Here is a 25,951-nt window from a genome sequence, read left to right on the forward strand (position 1 = left end):
CATTCTGTGAATCTGTGATTCTATGCTTAGGAAACATTTCTTTGCAGAGAGGGTGGTCAAATGCTGGAACAGGCTTCCTAGAGAGGTGGTGCTCCATGTCTGTCAGTGTTTAAGAGGTGTTTGGACAGTGCCCTAAATAACATGCTTTAACTTGTAGTCATCCCTGAAGTGGTCAGGCGTGGGACTAGATGATCCTTGTAGGCAGGTCCCTTCCAATTGAAAATGTTCTGTCCTTCGATTCCATCCCATTCCATTCCATTCTATTCACTGTGACATGTTGCAAAACTTGATGCCCCGAGAGCATAAGAGAGAGGTTTCACCCTCCCTGAAGAACTTGACTTGGCCGAGGCTCAGTATTGCAAGCACAGCCTGCTGTGAGTGGCATTATGGAAAAGCATTATTTATGCATCCTTTTCCCAGCCTTTTGAGTCAGGCTCCATTGAGGTATTTCCAAATAGTGTGCATATAATCTTAATGTCAGTTACTGATCTGGCACACAAATGCCTCAGGTTTCCCATTTCTAGAATTGAGGGCATTCTGCCACCGCCATTGAGAAGCTTTGGGACTCAGAGTCCTTTCCAGAGTTGTTCTCTCAGGCTCTCTGAGAGAAATACAAAATTATTATTACATTGATGACTCTTGGGCACATTTTCAATTTTTTTTTTTTTTTTCTTTAGCACAGTAAAGCCTGGAAAACGATTTTCTTTAACACTTCATCGAGTCTCCCTGACATTTTCTTTAGTGCAATGTAATTATTGCGGCTGCATGTGTTAGGCTGATATTCATCCTTTCCCATTGCTTTGGTGCACCTTGATGTTCATCTGCATGCAGCCACTGTCACCTTAGGACAAGTGGGGATGTCGGTGGCAACAGCAGCTTTGTGACTCCAGTTGTTCACAGGCTTTTTTTTTTTATTATTTCAGAAGAGGAAGCATAAAAACTCTTCCAGAGACAGCTGAAAAGCTAAACAGGGCTCTCTATTTCCAGGCTCTGAAGGGGGCAGGGACGTCTGTAAATCATTGCAACTAAGCTATGGTGCATTTGTAAGGCATCTCATCAGTGATGCTCTTTTTTTTCTTTTGAAGGTTGACGACCCTGTTTTCATTTTCACTATGTTCGGTGGTGAATTTTAAGATACTCTGAAGTGTTCCAGCTTTTCACCCTCCCTCCTGAGTGTTAATAACAAATAGCTAGGATTTCAACTAACATCAGAAAAAAAGCTATCTTCTGATCTTGTAAAAATACTATGATGATTTCAAAAGTTGTTCTTTTCCAAGTTAGGATGAAGTTAAAAGCTCTTAAATATCATACCCTTTTCCCCTGAAAAGGAGAATAAAGGCACTCTAGAATAGATCAATTTTGTTTTCTCAGTGTGGGTTAAAGATCCAGGCTCTTAGTTGTAGTACCTGAAGGGGCTACAGGAAAGCTGGGGAGAGACTTTTTACAAGGGCATGTAACGAGAGGACAAGGGGGAATGGCTTTAAGCTGGAAGAGTGTAGATTTAGGTTAGAGATTAGGAAGAAATTCTTCACTGTGAGGTTGCCCAGAGAAGTTGGGGCTGCCTCCTCCCTGGAAGTGTTCATGGCCAAGCTGGATGGGGCTTTGAACGATCTGGTCTAGTGGGAGACACCCATGCCCACGGCAGAGGATGTAGGACTAGATGATCAGCTAGCCAGATGCCAATATGCTCAGAGCATGGGCCTGGGAAGGCTGAGCTGGGGGTGATGGTGAGGAAGGGTCTGGAGTAATCAAAGGCCCTCAGAGGTGCAGGCTGCTGCCAGCAGCCCTTACTAGACCTGATGTCAGGGCTAAACCACCCAGAGCACTTTTACTGCAAGAGTCAGTGGAAATTTTTACAAAGCGCATCTTCTGCCTGCCACTAGAGGGAAACCTAAATCATCCCAACCGGGTGAAACAGGAGCCTTCTGCCTCCAATGGATCAATTGTGTAAAAAAAAGCGAGTGACAGAGACCAGGGATATAGATGGACAGCATAAGTGTCGTGCTTGATAGGATACCTCACACAGACTACTTTCTGCAGATAGGCTTTTGGCTTATCTGAAATTGAGAAAAGTTTTAGAGAAATAAATGCTTCCTCCTCACAGCACCTGAGCTGGTCTGTCTTCAGTCAGCATCTAAAGAGCATCCTTGGTGCTGTTGGGGCATGTGGCCATCACTGAGCATCTCACTTATATGTAAAAAAAAGTCTGGAAAAGATCCTAGATTTTGCATCTCTTCTTCTAACAGATGTAATTGACCGAAGGAGGAGGAAGGGTGGCAGAGAAATGTCTTCAGATCCCTGGAAAACATTGCCTTGCTCTTCCCACAGAAGCCTGACTATCAGGGAAATATAGCCATTAAAAAGTAAGTGCCAAGGTTTCCTGCACCTCCCAGGTTTGTACCCTTCAAGTTTACAGAGAAAAGCCCTGAAAAATGGAAGAAATAAATCCTAAAAGTCAGAAACCATGTAGCAAACCTAGTCCCTGCTGCCTTTTCTTTTTTTTTTCTTTTTTTCTTTCTTTCACTTAGTCTTATGATGGTTTAAATTGTGGGTTTCTGTGTGTGCTTGGGATTGCCAGTACTTCACTGGACACAATGTAAAAACCACCCCACAAAATACTTCCTCTGCAGAAAGTGTTTGCAGAAAACAAATACCATAAAAGCCCACAGTAATTTGTTTTCAAATAAAATTTCAGTGGGCAATTCTGGGCACATTTTTCCCTCACTTATAACATTTTTTCATAAACTGAGAACATTCTTCTGAAAACTAGATAAACCCATACCATCTTCCAGCGTATTTTGGTTAAAAAGTAAAAGAACCCAACAGCTTATCTCACACTGACTTTGGGGAAATGCAGCAGATTATCTGGAAAATCTGGAAAATTCCTTTCAAACGTTTTGTTTGTTTTTTTTTTAATGGGGAACGTGTTACTGAAGGTTCTCACTTAAATCTTCACCTTTTTCACAGATGGAGCAGCTTCACAGGAGCACAGATTAAGTGACTTTGACAGAAGAAAAGGGGAGCAAAATAAGAAGACTGGGAGAGCAAGCAGCAGCATCTACTGCCCCAAATACTCGTGTAATGAACTTGCTGACACCTCTTTTCTTGGGCTAGCAGTGTGCCAAGCCTTGCCTGGAGCACCCTTGGCTCATCACTCTGGTCCCTCTGACACAAGACACTGCTGCAGCCATTTCAGGGTTTCATTTCCCTTGTGGGGAAACAAAAGGGAATCTGCCACTGTTGCTATGACAGTTCTTCTGTTGCTTATTAATAAGGGAAGAAAAGGGAAGAATAACTGTTAATTTAAGGAAAATGAAAGCATGAAATATTTACAGCTGACTTTGTTATTGCTAGTTTTCTCTGTCTCTTTTTTTTTTTTTTTTTTTTTTTTTTTGGTGTCTTTATAAGCAGCAAAAGGATGTCTGGTTTGTGAGAGGGCAGACTGGTTTTCTGTTTCAGGACTGCTTTATGTAATTAATTCTTAGCATAAAATAACATCGACAACAAAAATCCAACCCCCAAAAATGAACAACGCGGAGGATCAGCTGAAGCCAAATTGATATGATATGTTTCATTATGTAACAGTAAAATGCTCCTACTGAAAAGGTTTATTGATCACCCAATAATGAAGGAACAAGGCTCAGCTTCCAAAAACGCAGCACCCAATCTATATGGACCAATAGACATAATTGATTCCTTTCAGCGTGGAGGTGTTAACGCAGGAAAAGATTAGGTTATCTGAGAGGAGCAGCCTGAATGTTTAGATTGCTATTCAATAAGGGCTTTGTGAGGTACCAGCACTTCCAGGGAGCTTGCTTCATATTTCCAGGCTTATCTGTCAACAGCTGTGCATAATCTGCCACGGGTGGATCAATATGAGCCAAAGGTATTGCGTTACAGGGTGGTAATTCCTCAGAAAAGAGCGTGTGCGTTTAGGGTTTTTTTGTTAGTATTGATGTCAACGGGCAAGCTAAAAGCTCTTAAGTATTCCTCCCCCAAACATTGATTATTTAAGAGCTTCCATGCATGGGCAACACAGGGAGCACAGACTGGCATGGTTCCCTTGGGTCAAACCTGCCCTGTCACGGCCAAAGTGACCTCTGATGTGTATCACAGCATCACAGGTCCACATGCTGGTGGGAGAAACCTTGCTTTCCACATCATTATGCCTTGCACATTGTTATGCCCAGCACTAAGAGGTCCCAGCAGCATGACCTGAGCCTTCAGGCTCTCCACCTTCAGACCCATCAGTGTCTAATAGAGGAGATGGTTTTGATGCTCAGCATCCCTTTTGCCATCTGCCCGCTGGTGCAACGGGGTGATTCAGCCCCCAAAATATTAATGTGTTTACCCTGCTGGTCTGCTGCAGGGCAGACGAGGGGAAGCAGCACTGGTTGCCTCCTGGTTCTGAACCAGCTGGGTCTGAGCTTGTCCCCCTGTGGCCATCAAGACCAGTGAAAACAACCCAGAAATGAATTTTGAATACTCTCCTCTGCAAATCCTCACTCCAGCTACCTCTGACAGTGGCCCTGGATCCCAATCCCCAGCAATCGGGGCACCATGAGCCAGAGTGGATGATGCTTTGTGGCCGTGGCAGAGGTAAAATATTCACTTGCATTGATCCTCCCATTGATTTTGTTAGGCTTGCCTTAAGCATTCATGTGTCTCATCCCACCCATGGGGAATCATGTAATCCAAAGGCTCGCTCAGGAGTACATTCTGCTGTATGCTGAGGTGTAAAGCACCGAGTTCACTGCTGAATTATAGGTGTGTATATACTAAAGAGGAATCACATGTGAATGTGTGTGTTTATTTTGCACCACAAGGTTTTATTTGCAAGAATTGTGGGGTTCTCTTCTACCCCTCCCCCTTTTATATAAGCAAAGGAGGGAGCTTCCAAATGCAAATCCCTTTTTTGACCATAAGACGTAATGAAATAACAACAAAGCCAGGGCCTAAATTTTTAGAACTGAGTCTCCAAACCAGATAAAATCAAGAGCACCAGTCTCCCAAGATCTGGCTAAAAAAAAAAAAAAAAAAAAAAGTGGCAAACATGCTGGTGGCAAGCAAACACCCAGAAGAGCCCAGGGACTAAATTACACAAATCTGTAGAGAGTTGAGCTGAGCTGTCTGAAAGGAGATGGTCTACAAAGAAATCTATTTCTGCAAGCTCCAAAATGCAAGACAGAGGGATTCTGGCTCCTTGCTCTCAGCCGGGAGCAATCCAGCGCTGAACTCCCTGGCTGTCAGCCAGCGCCGGAGCGGTGGGAGGAGGGAGAGCCGACTGCGGCCCCGCTGTGCTCCCGCCACCAGCCCCGGGCCAGGATCCCTCCTGGCACCCCGCTTCCTCATCCATCGGCTGCTCTGGGTTCCCTTGCATCCCGAATCTGCTGCTTGGGTGGAATTAGGAGCTGGGCCTTCTGCAGTGGTGGGGATAGGAGAGCATCCCGTGTGAGATGGCAGGTGAAGGTTTATGGGTTTATGGTATTAACTCCTTGGCACAGTGCATTTGTTATCCAGCTTTTTGCAGTGCTGTTCTGCAAGCTGCTTAGTTTAATTAAAACTCCCCAGCATGGGCTTCTCCCTGCATGCACTAAGTACTGCCTTTACGTCTTCTGGCGAGCTAGCTATTAATTTCAGTAAGTTAATCTGCGTCCCTGCCTGCTCTTTTGCCTTGGGGGACAGGAGATTTCTGTGCTTCCTGCAGTCCCCTCAGCCACTCAGCATCCCTCTGAGGACAGAGATGGAATCGTCGATCCTTCATCTGATACTTGGTGCCTGAGGACTGCACCCAGCCTTGCCCAGAGGTGCCAGGGGAGAAGCTACGACCAAGTTTTCCTGAAAAGGCAAGAGTTATTAATGTGCAAATCTCTTTCTGAGGAGTCATGAGGTGTCCAAACACCCCAATTTGGCTTATCTGCTCATTGTTTTAAAACTCAAAGACATGAGGGAAAAGCCTTGCCCTGGTTATGTACATCTATTTAGAGATTTAATACGCCCAGCAAAGCAGCGCATGCCTGCCCTGAGGTCAGCGCCAGACTGTTCTCTTCTCCCTGCCTCTTGTTTCTGAAGTTTTTTTCATATCCATATTTATAAGTTGCACTGAAGAAGAACAGAGCTGTCTCCTTCTGTCATCGAAATGCCAAAAAGAGCCTTTAGCTCCTCAAAAACTAATAACCAGTATGCTGGGATTGTTTTTCTCCTCGTCCTTCCTCGACAGCACATTAAACAGATGTCACAGCTGTGCACCAGCGAGATGCACGTGGGTAAGCAGCAATTGCCTGGAGTTTAGGAAAACTGAAGGAGGAAGAAAAAGAAATGTATGGAGGAGCTGGTCAAAATCTGATTACCAGCCTCTGCTGGGGATGACTATTCTCTCAATGGCAAAATGAACCCAAACCTCAGAGGTGCTGGATTCATTTCTGCTCAGAGAGCTATGAGAGCTGCACCTCCAGTGTTCAGTAACATCTGCCTGTCTCTTGGGGAAAAACAGGGTGCAGACATGTCTCCAGGCTCTCCACTGCTTCATTTCCCTTACAGCAGCATTTTCCTTAGCCCACTGTGGGGTTTTTTCATGCCATGTCTGTGAGCAGCTGAAGGATGTTGTGAAAATGCATCGAGTGATGGCGTGGTGCTCAGTGCTGCTGCTGCAGGGCAGGGTCATGAATTCAGTCTTTGAAGGAAGCTGGACCACAGCTTCACTGATTCCCAAGGAATTCACCCTCTTTGGACCCAAATGCAGGGTGGTAGGGATGGCACCACTTTGTTGAATTGCAGAATGGTGTCTCTTTCCCTCTTCTGGGAAGTCTCTATGTGCGGATCATGTTAAAAGCTTGACACAGACCTCATCTATGTCTGGCCTTCAGCCAGAAGACATCAAAGCAGCAAGTCTGACAAAAACAGATGATCTATGAATGACTGAATGTATAACTAGGTTGTACTCTTGTCTAGAAAGTACATAGAGGAGTTGATTAGGGGTTTGTTTGATACTTGTGATCTGCATAAGACATATTTTTGGCCAAGAGTCTTAAATGGCAGTCATTCTGCTTGTGCCCATGTGAGGCTATGGATCTGATGTAATGAAGCTATATAAGGTCTAACCTGGTCTATAGGTACATTGCATTTAGGACTTACCATTTCTTGGACATCTGTTCATGGACTGAAGCTCATCTTCAGAAAGCCAGAGGTGGAAGTGTCTGTGGCACTGAACTAATAGCTGCAAGGTTATTGTCCAGATGAGATACCTGAACAAAATATTTTAAGCTGCTTCAGTTGACAAGGCCATAGTGGTGTCCCAGAAGGCAAAAATAATTTATCTCTGGGGCCTCTGGGGCAAGGGAAGGCTGCCTTGCTGGTGGTGAGCTACTGGTGCCCAGCTGAAATCAAGCATTGCCATGCTTGGTGGACTCTTCTGTTTAAGGGCTTCAGCATTCACGTAGGGTTTCACCAGGAAAGCAAGGGTCTGCTAGAAGTGGTCCCTTCCTTCAGCTCTTTTCACTCTTGTGTCCACATGATGCAAATGCCTGAGCAGACTTCTCTTCCTGAAGGAGTACATAGCATTAATGTTGACAGGCAATTACTGGTTCCTCTTAGACCTTTACTGGATCTTCTGTCGTATAAAGCAAGGCCTATCATTATGCCTATCAAGAATGCTTTGCCCAGCCCACAGGCATCCACTAGCTGGAGCAGTCTGTGTACATGCTTTGCTTACTCTTAAATTTCTCTTTTGGACTAATTTAGGCTGATGGCCCAAGTAATGATCTTTCTCAGAAAGCCTTGAAAAGCTCTGGAAGCAATGTCAAGCAAAAGGAAGGTGAATACTACAGGCAACCTGAGAGTAAGTGACACAGCTTTGTCTCTTTATAATGAAGAAAACATTAATTAAAATTCTTGTAAGCCTAGAAAGACTGGTTTCAAAAATTAAGTACCTATTTTTTCACATAATGAGGGGCAGTAATTTGCAAAGGATGAAGAACTGTTTCAGCATCTTCTTGCTGGGTTTGTGTCAATCGCTTTTTAAAAGCAGAAACTAAATTCTTCTAATTCCCCATCAAATGAGAGAGCTTTCTGCCTTTTTTTTTTTTTTTTTAATTTGCCACTGCTGCTGGGCTGCCATTACCTTAACGTATCCTGAGGTAAGGGAGAGAATGGCTCAGGTTTATCAAGGTGGCGACAGCAAAGTCTAACGTGGCCGTGCTGCAGCCTATTTGGGCTCTTTAATGCTTCAGAGGCTTGCACAGGGAGTGAATCACAGCAGAATAATAATGCCACATCTTGCAATTCATTCTCATCAGTTTTAATGAAGATAAAGGGGGTCACTTTATGGATCCACTTGGGCTTAACAAATTAAACATGCTGCTGAAAGGGTACATGTGAACAGAATATTTGTCCTTATAATGCTCATTTAGGTGGACAAAGTTAACTAACCTTATTCTATATGTTTTTGTTTTCTTCTTGCTGCCTAAAGGCCTCACAGCTACACAGTCAGCTCTGATCTTGTTCCCTGCTCATTAAACACATTGGCTGATTATCATTTTACCCCTATTCCTGATGATGTAGCATTGTTTTGCTTTGAAAAAGTATTTTGAGTGTCTGACAGTCAGAGGGAAAAAGCAGAGAGCACGAGGGAATCTCCCTTGTTCTCCATAGCAGCAAAATCAACCACCAACCAACCAGTTCCACCTGCAGGCAAGTCTCCAGCTTCTCCGTAAAGCTTTATTGCATCACCCTGTGTCTATCAACCCTTGCCAGACTGCAGCAGCCACCTGGAAGGGAGAGTCTGACCCTCCCACCTTGCTGCAGAAGTTGGCTTGAATCCGTGAGCCATTCAGGTTTGTTGTGAGCAGATGCTACAGGGAAAGCTTATGTATAATACCAGCTTTGCCCCAGAAACTCAAAAACAACACAAGCGATACCTGTTATAACAAACACCCACTCTACAAGGATGCTCCAAACCTCATCCAACCTGGCCTTGAACAATCCCACAGCTTTCCTGGGCAACCTGTCCTGGTGTCTCACCACCTTCATAGTGAAGAATTTCTTTCTAATGTCTAACCTTAATCTCCCCTTGTCCAGCTTAGATCCACTCCCCCTTGTTCTTTCGCTTCGTGCTCTTGAAAAAAATCCCTCCCTAGCTTTTCTATAGCCCTTTCAGGTACTGGAAGTCTGCTGGAAGGTCTCCCCAGAGCCTTCCTATCTTCAGGCTCAACAACCCCAACTCTCATCATGTCTTAATCAGAGATGTGCTCCAGCATCTCTCCTCTCGGCTGTTGTCTTTTCCATGCAGATTTGTTGTTGAAAGATAAGCACAGTATGTGGTATTAGCAGTCACTTGAAACCTTGGTCAACACATACCAGCATCTGTCTGTACAAAAGATTTCAAGATTTTTGGTCACGGATTCACAGCAGCTGTTAGGAAAAAATTCTGGCTTTGCCAGCAGTGTTGGACTGTTATTGGAAGAAAGCAGAGAGGGAGGAAGAAGAGGAGACAGAAAAAGAGACATGAGGCAGCAGCAGGACCACAGGTGTCCCACAGATCAACTTCAAAGACCAAACCAGATTCAGTGGGTGCTGATTTACACCACCTTACACTCATTTATAGGGGCTGCCTTGAACCACTGCCTGTCACCAGCACATGTGACATCTGCAATCAGGATACAGAGGTGGACACCCCAGCCCCATGGGATGAGTTATTTCAAGGTTTTCCAAAATAAAATAATCTCCCCATGGAGCATGGAGAGATTTGTGTGGCCACAGTGCTCAAGGTGATGGTATTAAATCTGATAGCTCATAAAGGACCAACTAGGCCAAAAATAAAGTACTTATTAGCTTGGGAATTATTTAGCTTGGCGGTTTTCTTCTAGAAAGAAACAAAGATTTTGGGGCCTTTATTTAAGAAAATCTGACTGCGGCTTTTAAGAAGCAACATTTGAGAAGAGATGACAGTGATTATTTCTGAAGCATCTGTAGTAATGATTTCCCACCAGTTACTCACTCATAAGGCTGAACAAATTTTTCGTCTTTTATTGTTAATACTTCTTTTTTGTTGTTGTTTGTTTGTTTTTTGCTTTGTTTTCCTGGTGAAAAGCCTTTATTAGCAGGAATTCTTCATTAAATTGATTAGACAGCACTCCTATTCCTGAACTTGTTCAAGACCCCACCCCCAGTTTTGAGGAGGCTTCAATCTCTAGATCATACCATAGTATTTTGTCTTGTAGGCAAGACCATCTAATTTAGGAATAATAAAATCATGAATAATAATATTAACAATAAAATATCTGATAGGAAGCAGAAAAAAAGGCCCCAGGCAGCTGTGCCTGGTGGGGTTAATTGCAGTGCAGATCAACCTGACCAGCACTTTGCCCTCCTTTGCCTTTCCTTTCTCCTGGCATCATCAGAAAAACACAGCACAATTGTTTGCTTGCCGTGTACTCTGGCTGTCTTGGCTTTGCTTAACCATCTTTGACCTTTTGATGCCTCATGGTGGTGTCCAAATTGATTTCACCCAGTGAACCTCAACAGGAAGGAATTGGCTTGCTCAGCCCCCTCTGACATTTCTGAGCCAGGATGGAGGCACTCCTACTGCCCTCTGTGGGGTGATAACACATTAAAAATCCTCTTTTGCCATCCCATTTATTACCTGAGACTGCATTGCACTGAAACATTAGAAGATCCAGCATCCACTGAGATAGGCTAATTTTAATGATTGAATGAGGAATTGTTAAATTTTACTTCAATGCTCTGCTGTCATTATGGAATTAGTATTAACGGCCATGTACTATGAGAGCTGTAATGAGGCTGCCTGGAAGTGACAGTGCCAGGGAGCTGGAGGTCTATAAATACAAACTTAGCATGTATCATTTAAAAAAACAAAAAACCCTCAAGAGCCTTCATTTGTCACCAAATTGTGCTTGGGTCCTTGGAGCATGAAGTCCAATAACTTTATTTTTCCCCCCTCTCCTCCCCCCTCTGTCTCTCTCTCTCTCTCTAGTTGGTTTTAATTAGGCCTGGATGAAATTAGTGGGCAGAAAATCAACACTGGTAAAAATGTCTCATTATGGGATGATGGCAGGGCAGCTTCCTGAAAATTTCAGCAGTTTTACTCTACACTGGCCGTGAATCCTGTGGTGATGCCAGGCCTCCTAGGACACCAGCCATGGCCACTGAAGAGGGCAGGAGGACAGCAGAGGCAAGAATGAACTAAATTCAAGACTTCTAATGTTGCCCCTTGTCCCTTCCCTTAATCCTTTAAAATTTTTGCTTGATAGAAATCCTTTAAAATTTTTGCTTGATAGACAATCTATTTTGTTGCTGCTCCAAAGAGTCCTTCCCTCTGGTCTCTGCTTGTATCTGCCTCCTATTAATGATCAGTCTGAATTTGCTGCCAGCAGACATGGCCCTGTGGATGTGGACAAGCCAAGGCTACAGCCCTTCCTTCGGTGGCACTTCCCCTGTAACATGGGCTCCCTTTGATTTCCACTAGTGCCATGCTTTGTGTTATTTGTATTTGGCCCTTGACTTCACCTCTGTCTGCTTCCCACTCACTCCCCACCTCTTTCCAAATATCCTTCTGATTGTCTCCTTTGCTTCAAAGCATCTCAGTCCTCCAGAGAATCACCTGGCACTCTTTGAAGATCTAAGCTTCCCCCTTCATCACTTGTTTTGGCTGTTTTCACTTTTCTGTCATAAGCATCTCATCCACCCACTGGAGCTTCCTCTTCTCTGACAGCCATTTATGCCTCATTATCTCCTTGATGGTTGCATTTTTCACTGTCTTTCTTACTTGATCTTCCCAATGTTTTTCAAACCATTGTTTTCAAAGTTATTTCAACTTTATTTGTTTTCATGTGCTAATGTTTCATGTCTTTACACCATCTTCAGGGCCATGCTCACCTTGACAGTCATTTCTTCATTTGTGGATTATCTGCCTCTCATATGAAGTCATGAAGAATCTCACTGCTCATATACCCAGTAGCTGGGAAAGTGACCATCTAGACAGATTAATCAGGTAGGAATGATGTTTCCATGGTAAGTGGAAGAACATCCTCTTTCATGCGTGGAAGAACATCCTCTTGATGGCTGAGCATATAAAATAGAGGCTCTTCCAGTACAAAAAGAAACCTCAGGGCTTTTTTGCTTTTCTTTCCAGTTCCTTTCCAAAGGAAGGTACACAAACACCATCCTTGTTATTACCATTGGTTCGTAGTGCCCAGAGGGGCTTGATGTGCAAGGCTGTACACTTTTTGTGCAGAATTTAATTTTATCTCTAAACCTGCAAGGTTTTTGTTAACTTCAACATAGGATATATGTGTCACTGATCTTGAATAGAGGCTCTTGCACCATAAGAGGTCTGCTGTTTCTTCCTGCAACCTTACTTAAATTTCACTTCTTTTCTTCGGCACTATTACAGTGTAAACATCTGCTCTGTATACCACAAAACCATTTTATTATCATTTTTAAATGCTTTTCCTTCTTCTGGGTGCCACCCATGCACTGCTCAGATACCTGTGGGGGTTGCCTTTGCGATGACCAAACTGCCCTCTCTGACATTTATGACAACCACATCTGATACTGTCTGATACTGCTATTCATTTTCAGCTGAAAACATGGGACAATACCACAAAAGTTTTATCAAGTTCTCTTCTGATCTCTCTTTATGGATGCATCTCTTCTGTGTGCATAGTGTCTATAGTGCCTCTGAGAAAAGATCTCCTGAGACTTCCCAGAGCTTGCAGGAGATGCCACTGTGCATGCTCAAAGCTGATTTCTAGTGAATTCCTTCAGTGCCAAAGCTGTTGAAATGAGGGCTGGGGGACTGGCAGCCAACCACTGCACCAGCACAGGTTAAATGTTAGAGGCCACTTCTCCAGGAGCCACAAGAACTGAATTACCCAAAGGGGTTTACACTGGCAGGAGGTATGGAGCCAGCAAAACAAAGGAGAAAAAGTGGTTTGTGTTGAAACCCCACCTCTAAAAAAGAAAACAATACAAAACACAGTTAACCCAAAGGCTTCCAGTCTGACTTCAAACCTACATAATATCCACCCCACATAACAAAAATGTAAGGGTCTTTGGTTGCATAGCTGGAAGCCTTGGTACCTTTTTTTTTTTTTAACAGGGTGTCAAAATGCAGTGCTTTACCATGCTGGGAATTTGTTTAGACCCATATGAGCTGCAGGTAGTAGTTGATACATGGTCACCACAAGATTTTGTACTATCTTTCTGTTGGGGTTTGTGCAAGGACAGAGAGGCCACTCAGAAGTAAGATCCTGCATTGTTAAGTGTGTTACAGACAAATACTTGGTGATAATGCTGCCCTCCTGAAGAGCCTGCAATGTAAACAAGGAGGAGAGTTTACCCTTAGAAGAAAAGCAGAGTTGTGATCCCTGCTTCGTAGACAGGGAACACCAACCTTACAGCATTCACATGGTGAGACTGGACCCTCCAGGATGGAGTGACCAACCTCCCATGGCCTTCAGCAGAAGCAGGACTTTTACCAAAGCTGTCTGCAGCTGCACTTACCCTACTCATGATAAGCAGAAACAACTTTATTTCTTTAAAAAAACAAAACAACAACAACAAAACCCCAAACAATCAAAAAAACCTTTTATCATTGTTTCTGTAACTCTTAGAGAACCTCTGAATCAAACCAGAGGGACAGCTGTGCATGGCAAGGCAGTTAAATGGTTCTGTGCCTTATCTCTTGAGTAAGAACAAATTAACAGACTTTCCTTAGAGGCATCTGACCTGCACCTCATCAGAGACAAAATTATGACAATTTTTTCAAGTCAAATAGCTTTGGGACTTAAAATATTTAATTGCCCGTGGTATTCTACTGGCAGCTCAAACCACCACAAGGACAGAAAAGGTTATTTTGTTTCATGAATTTGCCCCATCTCTGCAGCCTTTTATGTGAAAACTACTTCCTTATGTAGAAAAAAATAGAGCAAAAGACTCCCCACTTCTTTACCCTTTTATAGAGATTTGTTTTCTATCAAATACATCTTAGATCTGCCCTGTTTCTCTGGTTCCTTGTAGAACCAGAGTATTACTAATTCCACGCTTTAAACACTGTAGTTCAACAGAACCTGAGGATTCAGATGCCTAAAAAAAACCCTTTTAAAACTAATTTGAAAACCCATCTTTATGTCACAGGCATTTATTGATTTTTTCCTAGCTATCCAGCCTCTCATGTTCCTTGCCTCTAGAAGAATTTTTCTGAACCATTAACATCTTGCCGCCATAGCTTAAGCAGACCTTTAAATTTCTGCAGGTATTGCAAACTTTGAAACCAATCTCATGATAATAATTTATCTTAATAACCTGCTTAACTTTCTGGGCTATTAATCTGGCATTGCATTCTCATGAGGCCTCTCATGTCTGTATGTTTCTGCTGCACTTCTGTTGTTTCTTCAACTTGCATTGGCATGCTTGCCTGGATGTGACACTGTTAAAATTGACTTTAAATATGAACCTTGAAACCAAGAAAAAGAGCAGAAAAATAAAATCCTACATCCCCAAGCCATGAGCTTCCTGTTGGGAATGTGAAACGACTCAGTTTGCCCAGTTTTTACCTTTAGAAATTTCCCTTTAGCTATGACCCTTTCCTCTCAACTTGCAATAATCACAACAGTCAATAAAACTGGGAGAATTGCTTTTTATGTTATCTTTTGTTTGTTCCATCTACAGGAGATCTGGCTTGTTGGGCCTTCCTCACCTAGCTTTTCTTTAGTGATTTCTTTTCCTGGTGCTGCCCACGGAAGCACTGTATTGTATTCCACTGCAGTTTCTCCTGTGCAATTTTTTGCACTAAAGGCGGGCAAGCACTTTCTAAGACAAAATAAGCTGTCTGTGTTATTTCCTGGGAAGTCCTGGGTTTTCAAAAAATCAGCATTCTCTTTAAGAAGTCCTTTGGCATGTTTTAGTAAAATACATTCATTAGAACCTCTTTCTTTCATCAGTGGATGCACTGCACTGTTCTCCTTGTGTAGGTGGTGGCTATTATGTACCACCAAGCATTGCCTTGGCATTTCAGAATAATTAACCAGTCACAAGGATGTGGGAAAGCTGGGGGAAAAGAAAGAGCTAGGATGTGATTTGAGATTTTATCAAATCACTGGAAAGCTTTTATCCATGCACAACCCCCACATAGTTTATGACAACAGGCATCAAAGATTTAATTTATTTTTGTTACTGGCAAGGTGGCACCTCACCCAGAGGTGAGTGTGTAAGAATTGGCTTTGTGTTGATGAGCAGGGACAACTTGAGCAAGGGACAGTGTTTGGGCCACAAGTACTGTTTTATGGATTGTCTTATTTGCTCACTGAGTTCTCCAAAATCAATCCAAAAGGGATCCAACCCTCCCAAATGCTTACTGTGTGATTTACCAGCTCAGTTCTGCAATGTTCAATAATGTCAGATAGAGTGTAGAGAAGTCCAGACTGTTATGATCTAGAGCTCAATATTCACAAGAGAGAAAAGAAAAAAGGGCAGATGTCTAGCCAAGATACTCTGAACTGCAAAAGAAAGTGTGAAAGAAAGGAAAGGTGCCTTAGCAGTGATGTCTGCATCTTTAGCATTGCACTATAGACAGATCGTGTGGGTCAGGGAGAAACCCAGTGGGAATAAAAAGATGTATCCATGTGAATTAAATAAGATGTTGCCTATTTTTGTACAGTAATTAAGAAAGTACAGAAAGAAGAGGGGCCAGAGGTATAAAACTTCATAGCAGAGTGGAAATAATGAAATTATCTGCCGTGGGGAAATAAAGAAGCATAAATGTTAGATGAAGTTTGCCGAAGTAGGGGTGTAACAAAGACAGAGGGATGAATAAAGGTAAAATATATGAGCTCCTAAAGCACACAAGAAACAGGAACCCAGCTGGTGGCACTGGGGCTGCTGGTGAGGTAGGCAGAGAATGTTGGTGACAAATGAGCCCCGGGCAAATCGGCACCTGTCAAATACAGGAGGATAATGGAAAATCACTTATAGTGACTCCAAAAAATCAGAATCTCCTACAGGATGTCTGTCCTTCCTGATGTCAGGGGTTGCTTTGCCTTCAGTGTTAACAGAACAAGATTTCTCCTCTGGACTTTGGGCAGTGTGTTCCTGAAGCAAGTACTTTTTTGACCAAATTGTTTCTCTTCAGACATATTGACTCAATCCTGAGGAAAACATCTTGACTTTATAATTGGTTGGTAAGCGTGAGTTTGTTGTCGCAAAAGGACCCATATCAATTCAGGCCAGCCAAAACACCTCCACTGTTGGACCTGATGTACTCTGCATGGAAGACAGCAGTAGGTTACTATAGGTTACTATAGGTTACTATAGGTTACTATAGTTGATTAGGTTACTATAGTTGATAGGTTACTATTAGGTTACTATAGGTTAGGTTACTATAGGTTACTATAATTAGGTTATTAGGTTACTATAATTGATTCAACTAGATAGTTGTTGATCAAGAACATTTGACAGATTGCTGTAGAACCACAGGAGACAATTTCTATCCTGAGGATTGACATCTTTGAAACAAGTTATGTGGTGATGTCTTTGGGATTCAGAGGAACCTGGCTACTCAAAACTCCCATGTGGAAGGCACTGCAAGGGTTTTGCCAACATGAACAACTATGTTTTCTTGTGTGGCCAGTTGCTGTAGCTTGTCTAAAAGCAGGCAGCTAATGGAAGGGTCAGAAATGAAATGGTAGTCTCTTAGTAAAGGCCATGAAAAACAGCTTATGTTGCAATATTTTAAATATGAACTTTGTTTACTCTTACTGTTCCATTTTTCTTTTCATATTTGAAGTTTGACTTCTCCGACAGAAACTTCATTAAATCGTTGCAGGGTGTCTCATTTCAGCACACGAGTATCTTCTCCACTTTCCAAAAGAAGGTTTTTTTAAGAACTCCGAAATTTTCAAGAATTAAGTGACATTTTCAAGATTTTACAGGTATCTTATTGAGAATGGGTGAAGTCCAGATGAGTTTGTCTCTTGGTTTTAAGATGTCCTTCATTAGGTCTGTCTTGCAGGATGCCTACCAGTGTATCTGAGGCTTGGGGACAACTTCCAGTCTGTGTAGGCAACATGTGTAAGAGCTCTCTTCCAAATCAAACAGATTTATCCAGTTTATTTCCTTTAGGTTTCTTGAGTTCACGTGGCTTGGATCTCACACTTGGTTGGCATTGACAGTCTCTGGTCTCTCCACTCCCCACTTCTCCAGCCATTGGTTTTTTCCCCCTCTGATGCTCACTGATGTCAGCAGAAGGTCTCTTCAGGGTGGAGCCTCGCTGGGGATTTGCCATTCCAGCATTTGGCCTTCTTGCTTCCTCATTCTGCCTTAGGCTTGCATGCCAAGCATTTGGGGACCAGCTTTGGCTGAAAACTCGAGGCTTTAAAGTTAAAGAAGGCTGAGAAGGTGCCCAATTTGCACCAGAGAGAGCCTCTGTAATTCGTTTTGTTGGCAGAAGGCATCTGATCAGCAGTACACATATGGTGTGTTTGAAAAGTTCATAGCCTGGCATGTGGAGCTCTGCCACTCTTGTCCAAGCTAGAGGCAAAGAGACCATCCCATATGTGAGCACAGTCCTTGGGCTGGGAGTTGGTCTTCCATTCCCTTTCTTTTTTCTTTGGCTGTGTTTCCCCCCCCCCCCCCCCCTTTATTGTAATTTTTTAAAGGAAATAGCATTTCAGGAAGCTGGTGCAGACAGCATGATTGGATTTACAACATTTCCACTACCTGCTTCTCATTAATATTGATTTTCCTATATTTTATCTCTAACAGCAAACATGACTCTTAAAAAAAAAAAAAAAAAAAAAAAATTAATCCTCTCTTCGGTTCCCAGCTTTTCATGGATGAGAGCTAACATGTCTTACTCACTTTGAGCAAAGCATTTACTGCTTCTTGACATGGTTAATTCCACTTTTCTTGCTTGATAGTCTGGCGCTCCTAAACAATTGGAGCAAGTTTCTCACCAATGTCTGCAAATGAGAAAAGAGTTACTTCAGTGAGAACTGCATTGACTAAAGTAAACCATAACATGCTGCTCACTGTTCTAGACTTCACGTCTCGTGTAATGCTGGGGAATTAGAACATGCTCCTGTAATCAGTAAGATTGCAGATTCCTGGGAAATGAGCTGGAGAAAAGTTTCAAATTATTTCTTGATGCCAGAGGTGGGTTTTTTGCTTGTTTTGTTTTGTTTTTACCACTCCCACATGTTCAGACAAAGGCGTTAATTCCCCTAAATTGGTAAAGACAAGTATGAGAGCATTTTCCCCCCCATTTGATATATGCAGAGCTGGAACAGCTTGAAGCACAAAGAAAACATTTTTTTCTCCACAGGAGTGGATCACAAAAGAAATCTGAAATCTCTCCTGAAATATCTACTTTTCCTGCCTAACAGACTGCGTACTTGCGTGGCTCCAGGACCCTGCTCACTCATAGCCACTTTTGGAGCTGACACCAGGTAAACCAACTGTGTGTCCTCATTACCTGCAGTGTGGCCTCCTCTAGGCTGTGTCCTAGAAATGCTGTGATCTGCCTTCTCATTTAAACTTGAGATGGAAGGGAAAGGGTATGTATACGCCTTCTTACTCCCTAGTATATGTTTTTAAAAGAATGGAGATCTGGAGATGAAGGGGAAAACCTGTTGGATGGGAAAAACTGGACTTATCAGCCTATTTTTTTCTCCATACCAAGGCATGGGGTTCTGTGCGTGTCTGGAGAAGTATGATGGGTCTGACATCACATCTCTCCAGCAAATAAGGCCCAATGGATTAAAAAGGTCAGTGCATAGAATGGCAACAAAGCAAGTGAAGGGTCTGGAAAACAGATCTTAAGAGGAGCATTTGAGGGAACTGGGACTGTTTAGCTTGGAGCAAAGGAGTCTGAGGGGAGACCTTATTGCTTCCTACAACTTTCTGTAGGGTATAACAGGGTGGAAGTTGGTCTCCCCTCCCAGATGACAGGGATCTACAAGAGGAAATGGCCCTAAGTTGTTCCAGCAGAGGTTTAGATGGGACATTAGAAACAATGTCTTGACCAAAAGCCCTTGAACAGGCTTCCCAGGGAAGTGGTGGAGTCACTGTCCTCGGAGGTAGTCAGAAGATGAATAGATGTGGTGCTGGGGAGCGTGGTTGAGTGAAGACTTTGGCAGTGCTGAGTCAATGGTTGGACTTGATCTTAAAGATCTTTTCCAAACAAAATGATTCTATGATCCTATGAAATGGAAATTGACTTTCATTGACTAATGTACTCCTTTTCCTGAAGGCAGCTGCCTTGTCACAGGCAAAACAAGATAAGGACTAGGCCACCATCAGCAAGTGAGCTGGTTCTCTTCTTACTGCACAAAAACCCCTTGCTTGCCCACATTAGCCAAAATTAAAAAGGTCAGCTCTTCTTCCCAGACCATCCTATGCCCATGAGCTAGGTGTCTTCCAGGAATGCTCTTCCATCTCTGCTTGAGGGCTGGGGCTGAGGAAGTGTGCACTGCACAAAGCAGATTGAAAAGTAAATAAAATCCCTTTTGAGAGCTGATCTGCTGCTTACATCAGCAGCTTCTCTTCCAGTAATGCCATCTGAGCATCACCACATAGCCCAGCAGTCATAATTGGGTTTTCTCACCACATTTCAGGCTGATTTAGCACTGGGACATTGCACTTCCCTCAGAATAAGGGGAACAAGGAGGATGCAAAGAGAGCTGAGGAAATTGGAAGGAAGGCGTGGTGGTAGAGGACTCGAATTATGAAATCGATGCCTTTTTGGTTGCTGGGTGTTTGAAAGGGGTTCAAAATGGGGTGTGAAGTTATCAATAGCTGTCAGGAACCATTGCCCATATTTGCTGCTTCACTCATGGCCCGGTACTTAAAATGGAAAGATTGATTGGTTTCAGAGCATGCCACAATCGATACAGCACGTTTGGATGAATATTGTGGCTTTCCACTTAATTAGAGGTGACTCAGTTGTTTAGTATTTCAAATCAGTAAAACGATCGTGTCAAAGATGTAATATCCTAGGAAGGGAAATAGCACCTCATTTTCTGCTTCTTGCTTTGTTTCATGCATATGCATCCTTATTTCTGCATTTGCTTGTGCTGTTTACATCCATGAATATTCTTTAGTGGTTTTGCAGGCTAGGACTGAGTGGGATTTATCTTTGAGCTGAGCTTGTTGTAAAAGCTTCATCTGCAGCCGAAACACTGGTCTTTTTTGTCAAGGGAGCATTAAAGGAGAACAGGGCAATTGCATGGCATGTGGTTATTATCGACCCATGCCCAAGCACCAGCAGTCATCCAGGGGAGAGCTGCAGGCCACTTTCAGCAGCATCTTCCCAAGTGTCTGCTGGGACTCTGGCCCTGGCACCAGCTGTCACCATCTGCAGTGCTATGGAGACATCTTGAAAACCAGGCTAAGCCTCATTAGGGCTGCATTTTTATTGTGGTGCTTTAATGCCACCATAAAATGCTGTGCAGTGCTCTACAGGAAGGTGATAGATGAGCACACATCTTGTGCCCCTGGTGGTGAGCAAAGGGGATCTCATTGCCTCACCAGTTAGCATCTCTCTCTATCACATACCATGGGTATCACATATCATGGGTACCCAAAGGGGATTTGTGCCTGCTCTGGCAATTGGTTGTCCCTGCAGAAAGATGTGCTAATAAATTAATCGGGCAGTACTGAAGAATACAGGTAAGCAGGAGGAGCAATAGACCCTGCTGTCATGAGTGCTTCTAGAGTTTGGGGCAGACTTAGGTGGCCCAAACTGAAACTTTGACAAATTCCAGGTTTCCATCCCCGTAAAATTCAGAACCAGGACATCACAGTATCTCTGACCCTCCCAACTGCACACTGTTGATATTGTGTCCTTCTCAAGAGTTGCTTGCTTCTAAAGATGCATCTGTCAGAGAAAGGGGCAGACCTGCCTCTTGACAATGTAGAAGCTGAGAGGCCAGAGTCTGCATGAAGGGAGAGAGAGATCTGGCTTGTAAGTTTCACTGAGGCCATGCATGGCCATGCTTGTGCTCTCTGTTTCCCATCCTACCTATAATCAGGTTAACATCTGCCCCGTGAGAATAAGAGAACAATCTTGGTCTTGCAGAGCTGAAACTGGAGGGCTGGGCAGCATGGAGAGAGTGGAGATGCCCAAGTAGAGCTTTGCTGCCACACCAAGATCAAAGTGCCTCAAAATCCATCCTGGAGGCATCCATGTGACTATGCAGATGAGCCTGCAAGTCCTATTCTTCCACACCTGCTGGCACCCAGTGTGTCCCCGGGGGGCTGGCAGTCATCTCACCCAGGTGCTGAGGTGGATGTGGCTTTGCCCTGCTCGAGTTCAGGGAGCATTTGCAGAGACACGGTCTGCAGGAGAGCAAACCCTTGGTTTTGTCTACTCTTCTTGTCTTTGCTAACACCCTAGATGAGGTTAATCTGCATCAAATTCCTCCAGCAGCAACCTGAGCCTATCACAGGCTTTCAGCACACCTCCTCACAGCAGTTCTTTTCCTGTCACAAGGCTATTTAAGCTTGATGCCTGGCAATCAGCTGCCTATCTACTGCCTGGAGAAAGTGTTTAAAAGAGGACATTTGGTTGGCGATAGAAGGGTTTTTTAAAAAAATACTTAGTAATAGTAATAATAATAGTAATAATAGTAACAACAACAATAATAATAATAAAAATAAACAGCCCTAAGTATGGTCTCACCCCCTCCCAGCAGCTGGGTCTGCCCAGCCATTCCCCATCTGTGAGTGCTCTCGGGGGTCTCCACAGTGTCACCAAGCCAGTGCAAAGGCAGATTTCCTCCAAAGGGACCAAAAAAGGACAATAATCCATGACTAAGGTGTAACTGGATCCTCTCTGTGGATGCTCAGCAGCAGCCAGCACAAAATGCCTGAGCAAGCAGCTTGAGCTGCCTGTGCACTTCTTTTGTCTTTGGTTTCACAGCTGAAGCTTCCAGTGCTCCTCAAATTGTACTTGTGACTGTGAGAAGATAAGGAAAGGGAAATGGGACAGTAGGGAAGAAAGGGGAAAGAAAAGGAAAAAGGAAAAAGGAAAAGCTTTTGCCCCTTTTGGTCTGGTTTTAATTGTTGACATGTCAAAATTTGAAACACTCCAATTACCTCTCAGAAGCATGTTGGAGACATTGACTGGCTCCTGTTGGTATTTAAATATGCATTTAGGTGGTGGGGTATGTAATTAGGGACTTTCTGATTATGGTGATGCCGTCCCAAGAAGCAGCAGCCCTGCAGAGACCAGAATAAACTTTGAGGTAAGCAAAGAGAGATGCTCACCATCAGAAAGGGGTTGCCACTGTTCCTTGAGAAGAAAGAGATTAAATGAGACCATCTCTCATTTCAAAGTGGGATTCCTTCACCCACAGGTGACAAGGACTGAGCCTGAGAGAGGTAAGCATTAAAGATGGGTGATAATGAGACGATGGCAACTTCCAAGTGTTTCTTTCATCATAATGGCTTTAAAATCTTGTGAAGCTGTGAAAGCTTTTTTTTTTTTTTTTTTTTTTTCCCCTGACTGTCTGGGTCTTCAACATTCTCTAAGAGTCTTTTTTTTGGTTTTTATTCTTTTTATTTTTAATTTTTTTAATGCATTTGTCCTCTTTTTCATCCCTTCTTCTTCTCCTCTCTCTCTCTTCCCCTCTATGACCTCTCTCCTTGTCTATATTATCTTCCAGCTGTATTTATTCCCCCTGTGTGCTGAGTGCAGGGAAATGTGAAGAGCACAGGCATTCTGGATGTCAGGGCTTGCTGGTCATTTCCAACAGGCAAGACCAGACTTCCCCAACCTTCCCTTCAGAGATGATCAGGAGCAGGTTGCACTGCATTGCTGAGACTGGAGGAACTCATTCAAAGTCAGATGAAATTAAGTTTTTGCCTCCCCTGCATGCCTGTGGGTCTGCTTGCCTTTCCCAAATCCTAAGACCCAAACTGCCAATCATGAAAACAAAGTGTAAAACCATGACAAAACACCCCTCTGGATTGTGGCAGGTGGGCCTGTGCTGGGCTTCCTTCTTGAGATCTTTCTGATCCCAGCAGTTTTGGCAAGAATTAAATAATCTGAATTCCCTAGAAGTTGTTATTTGCATATATTGATTCCCAGAGATGCAGAGAGTTTAAACTGGAGTGATTGATTGGTGCAGTGTTAGCTCTGATCAATACAACACCTTTAAATGAATACAGTTATCTTACACTTAATTAGAGATGACTTGGTTATGTTGAAGAGCATTCCATGTCAGGACAGGTACCCAACACAGCCATTCATCTCCCTGCAGGGGGGAATGTGTCCAAAGAGTGGTTCTGGTTGTATAATACGAGCCAGCAATGTGCCCAGGTGGCCAAGGTGGCCACCAGCATCCTGGCTTGTATCAGAAATAGCGTGGCCAGCAGGAGTAGGACAGGGATCATCCCCCTGTATTTGGCACTTTGAGCACTGCGTTCAGTTTTGGGCCCCTCACTATAAGAAGGACATTGGGGTGCTTGAGCAAATCCAGAGAAGGGCAAGGTAGCCAGTGGAGGGTCTGGAGAACAAGGCTTATGAGGAGTGTTTGAAGGAACTGGGGTGGTTTAGTCTGGATCAAAGGAGACTGAGGGGAGACCTTATTGCTTTCTACAACTACCTGGAAGGAGGTTGTAGGAAGGTGGAGGTTGGTTTCCACTGCAAAGTAACAAGGGATAGAACAAGAGGAAATGGCCTCAAATTGTTCCAGGGAAGATTTAGACTGTAGATGAGGAACAATTTATTGACTGAAAGAATTGTCAGGCCCTGGAACAGGATGCCTAGGGAAGTGGTGGACTCACCATCCCTTGAGATGTTTAAAAACTGTAGATATTGTGCTGAGGGACATGGTTGAGTGAAGCCTTTGGCAGTGCTGAGCTGATGATCTTAAAGGTCTTCTCCAGCCAAAACTATTGTATGGTTTGCCCATAGATATATGAATCAGCTGTGGAGAGAGCAATAAAAATTTGGAAGGTCGGGGAGACATTGGGAGGTGGCAAAAATTAAAAGCAAATGACCTTCTGCACAAGTTCTGTGTGTGCAGCAGTGAGGTGTAAGGTTGTAAACCTGCTCCATGCTGCTCTGAGTATTCCACTGTCCCCAGCAGAAGGGCCTCCCCAGGAGAGGGGGATGCAGCTCATCCCCTCAAACCCTCTAGGACCTTCTAGCTGAGACTCTTGGACAGGAGAGGAGAAAGGGACTGAGAAGGGGACCACACCAGAGTCTCTGTGCTCTGGTCAGTTACAGGGATGACTGCTGAGCCCCTACACCATGCTGAGCACACCTCTACCTAATTTATAATGGTGACCTGCTACAAGAGAAGATGGGGTGTTTTTCAATGAAACAAAAATTTATTGGACTGACAGAAAAATCCTTATTATATTCTTACTAAGGTAAGGAAAAAGAAATACACCACCACCACCCGCAAAGAACAGAAAAAGATAAAATAAAGATGCTCATATGTTTCTTTATTTCCACTCCGTCTATTTGACAGCATTTATGAATGTTCCTGTTACTCAACCTGCTACAAGCCAGACCACAATCCTGTGCTCTGAGGACTATGTATGTCAAGGGAAAAAAACCCCTGAACTGCATCCCAAGATGTGGCTGGACACAAGACATAGCCCAAGCCCCTGAAGTGTGGTGGTGCCTGGGACAGCAGGGTGTGAGGGACTCCATTCCCACCCCGGCACGGGCATCTGCCACTCCCTGCTTCCAGAGGAGCCTCCCAGGCACTGGCATCTCCTGTTTCAGAGGTTTGCTGGAGGTGACAGGAGGAAAGGCTGGGTCTCAGCTCAGTGCCCAGGTCTGCTGGCACTTGGTCCTGCTGGAGTCACTTAAATTACTGTGCTGCTTACTGCTGGATGTTTAGTCACAGGTTCTCCAGCTGGGCACAGGCTGAGCCCAGCTAAACACTTATCAGGCATCGTTATTAAAATTTTATCATGTAAATTAATTGCAGCCATAAACACTGGCAGCTTACAGTGCAGCACAGGCTTTTACAGGCTCAGAAAATGCCTGTGACATTGCTGGATTGCTGTAGTTTGGGAATGGTGCCTTTCCCTTCCAGAAACACACAAATAGGTTTTTGTTACCCCAGGACAAGTAGATAAATCATCCAGCAGAGAAAAAGTGGGAGAGGAGAGGAGAGGAAAGGACTTGGATGTGGAAGATATCTGGTATGTCATTATGTCAAGGTTTTTAGTACTACCTGGACCTGTTTTGCAGCTCAGAGGAAGAAATTTTCCCACTGGATTAATCCCCAGCATGCTCTCAGAGGTGTGTTCCCTGGTTGCAGAGCAAATAGCTGAAGGTTTCCCTAGATCCTAATTAACAGTTTCTGAACAAATGCTCAGTGTAGCTTGGCTGTATTTATTAATATTAAAATGTTTCCCTCCATTTGCTCATGCCATTGGTCTTCAGCTACTGTCATCCCCACTGTGGCTTGGGAGCTCTTTCTCTGTGGGAGTTGGGCATGCAGCCGAGCATCCTCAGGGATCATGTGTCATTGGAAAAGGATTGCTCTCAATATCTGAAAAAACAAAAGCATCCCAGAAATATGCTCCACAGCTTTATTTTCCCCCCTGCAGATGATATCCCACCCCTTGTGGAAACAGAGCCCAGCAGCACCATTGCATCTCCCGTGTAATGTCACTTTGATGTTAATTCTACTTCCTGGGAGCCTTTTGCAAATGTGAGGGGCATGTGATGATACAGGCTCTCCAGTGGAGTAACTCTGACCAGTCTGTGTCTTCCTCATGCTCCATGTGAAAAAATAAAATAATTGTGGTTGGAGCATTCCTCATGAGTTCACAGAGTTAGCAATGACTGCATCTGATAAGCTAATTTATGAAAATAAAAATAAAATAAACCCCAAAATAAAATAAAATTTAAAAATGGAATGAAAAAAAAAAAAAAAATGAAATAAACTTGGACACAGAAAGTGAGCCT

At 43.5% G+C, this 25,951-nt stretch overlaps 1 long non-coding RNA gene across 1 annotated transcript; it reads left to right on the top strand.

Annotated features, from left to right (window-relative positions):
- Positions 1–285: 285 nt before the first annotated feature.
- LOC139795511 (uncharacterized) lies at positions 286–3,251 on the top strand. The gene is made up of 2 exons (XR_011725532.1): positions 286–444; positions 2,968–3,251. It is a non-coding gene; the product is annotated as an uncharacterized lncRNA (long non-coding RNA).
- The last annotated feature ends 22,700 nt before the right edge of the window (positions 3,252–25,951 follow it).

Source organism: Heliangelus exortis, chromosome 3, assembly GCF_036169615.1.
Source record: "Heliangelus exortis chromosome 3, bHelExo1.hap1, whole genome shotgun sequence".
In the NCBI taxonomy this organism is placed as follows: Eukaryota; Metazoa; Chordata; class Aves; order Apodiformes; family Trochilidae; genus Heliangelus; species Heliangelus exortis.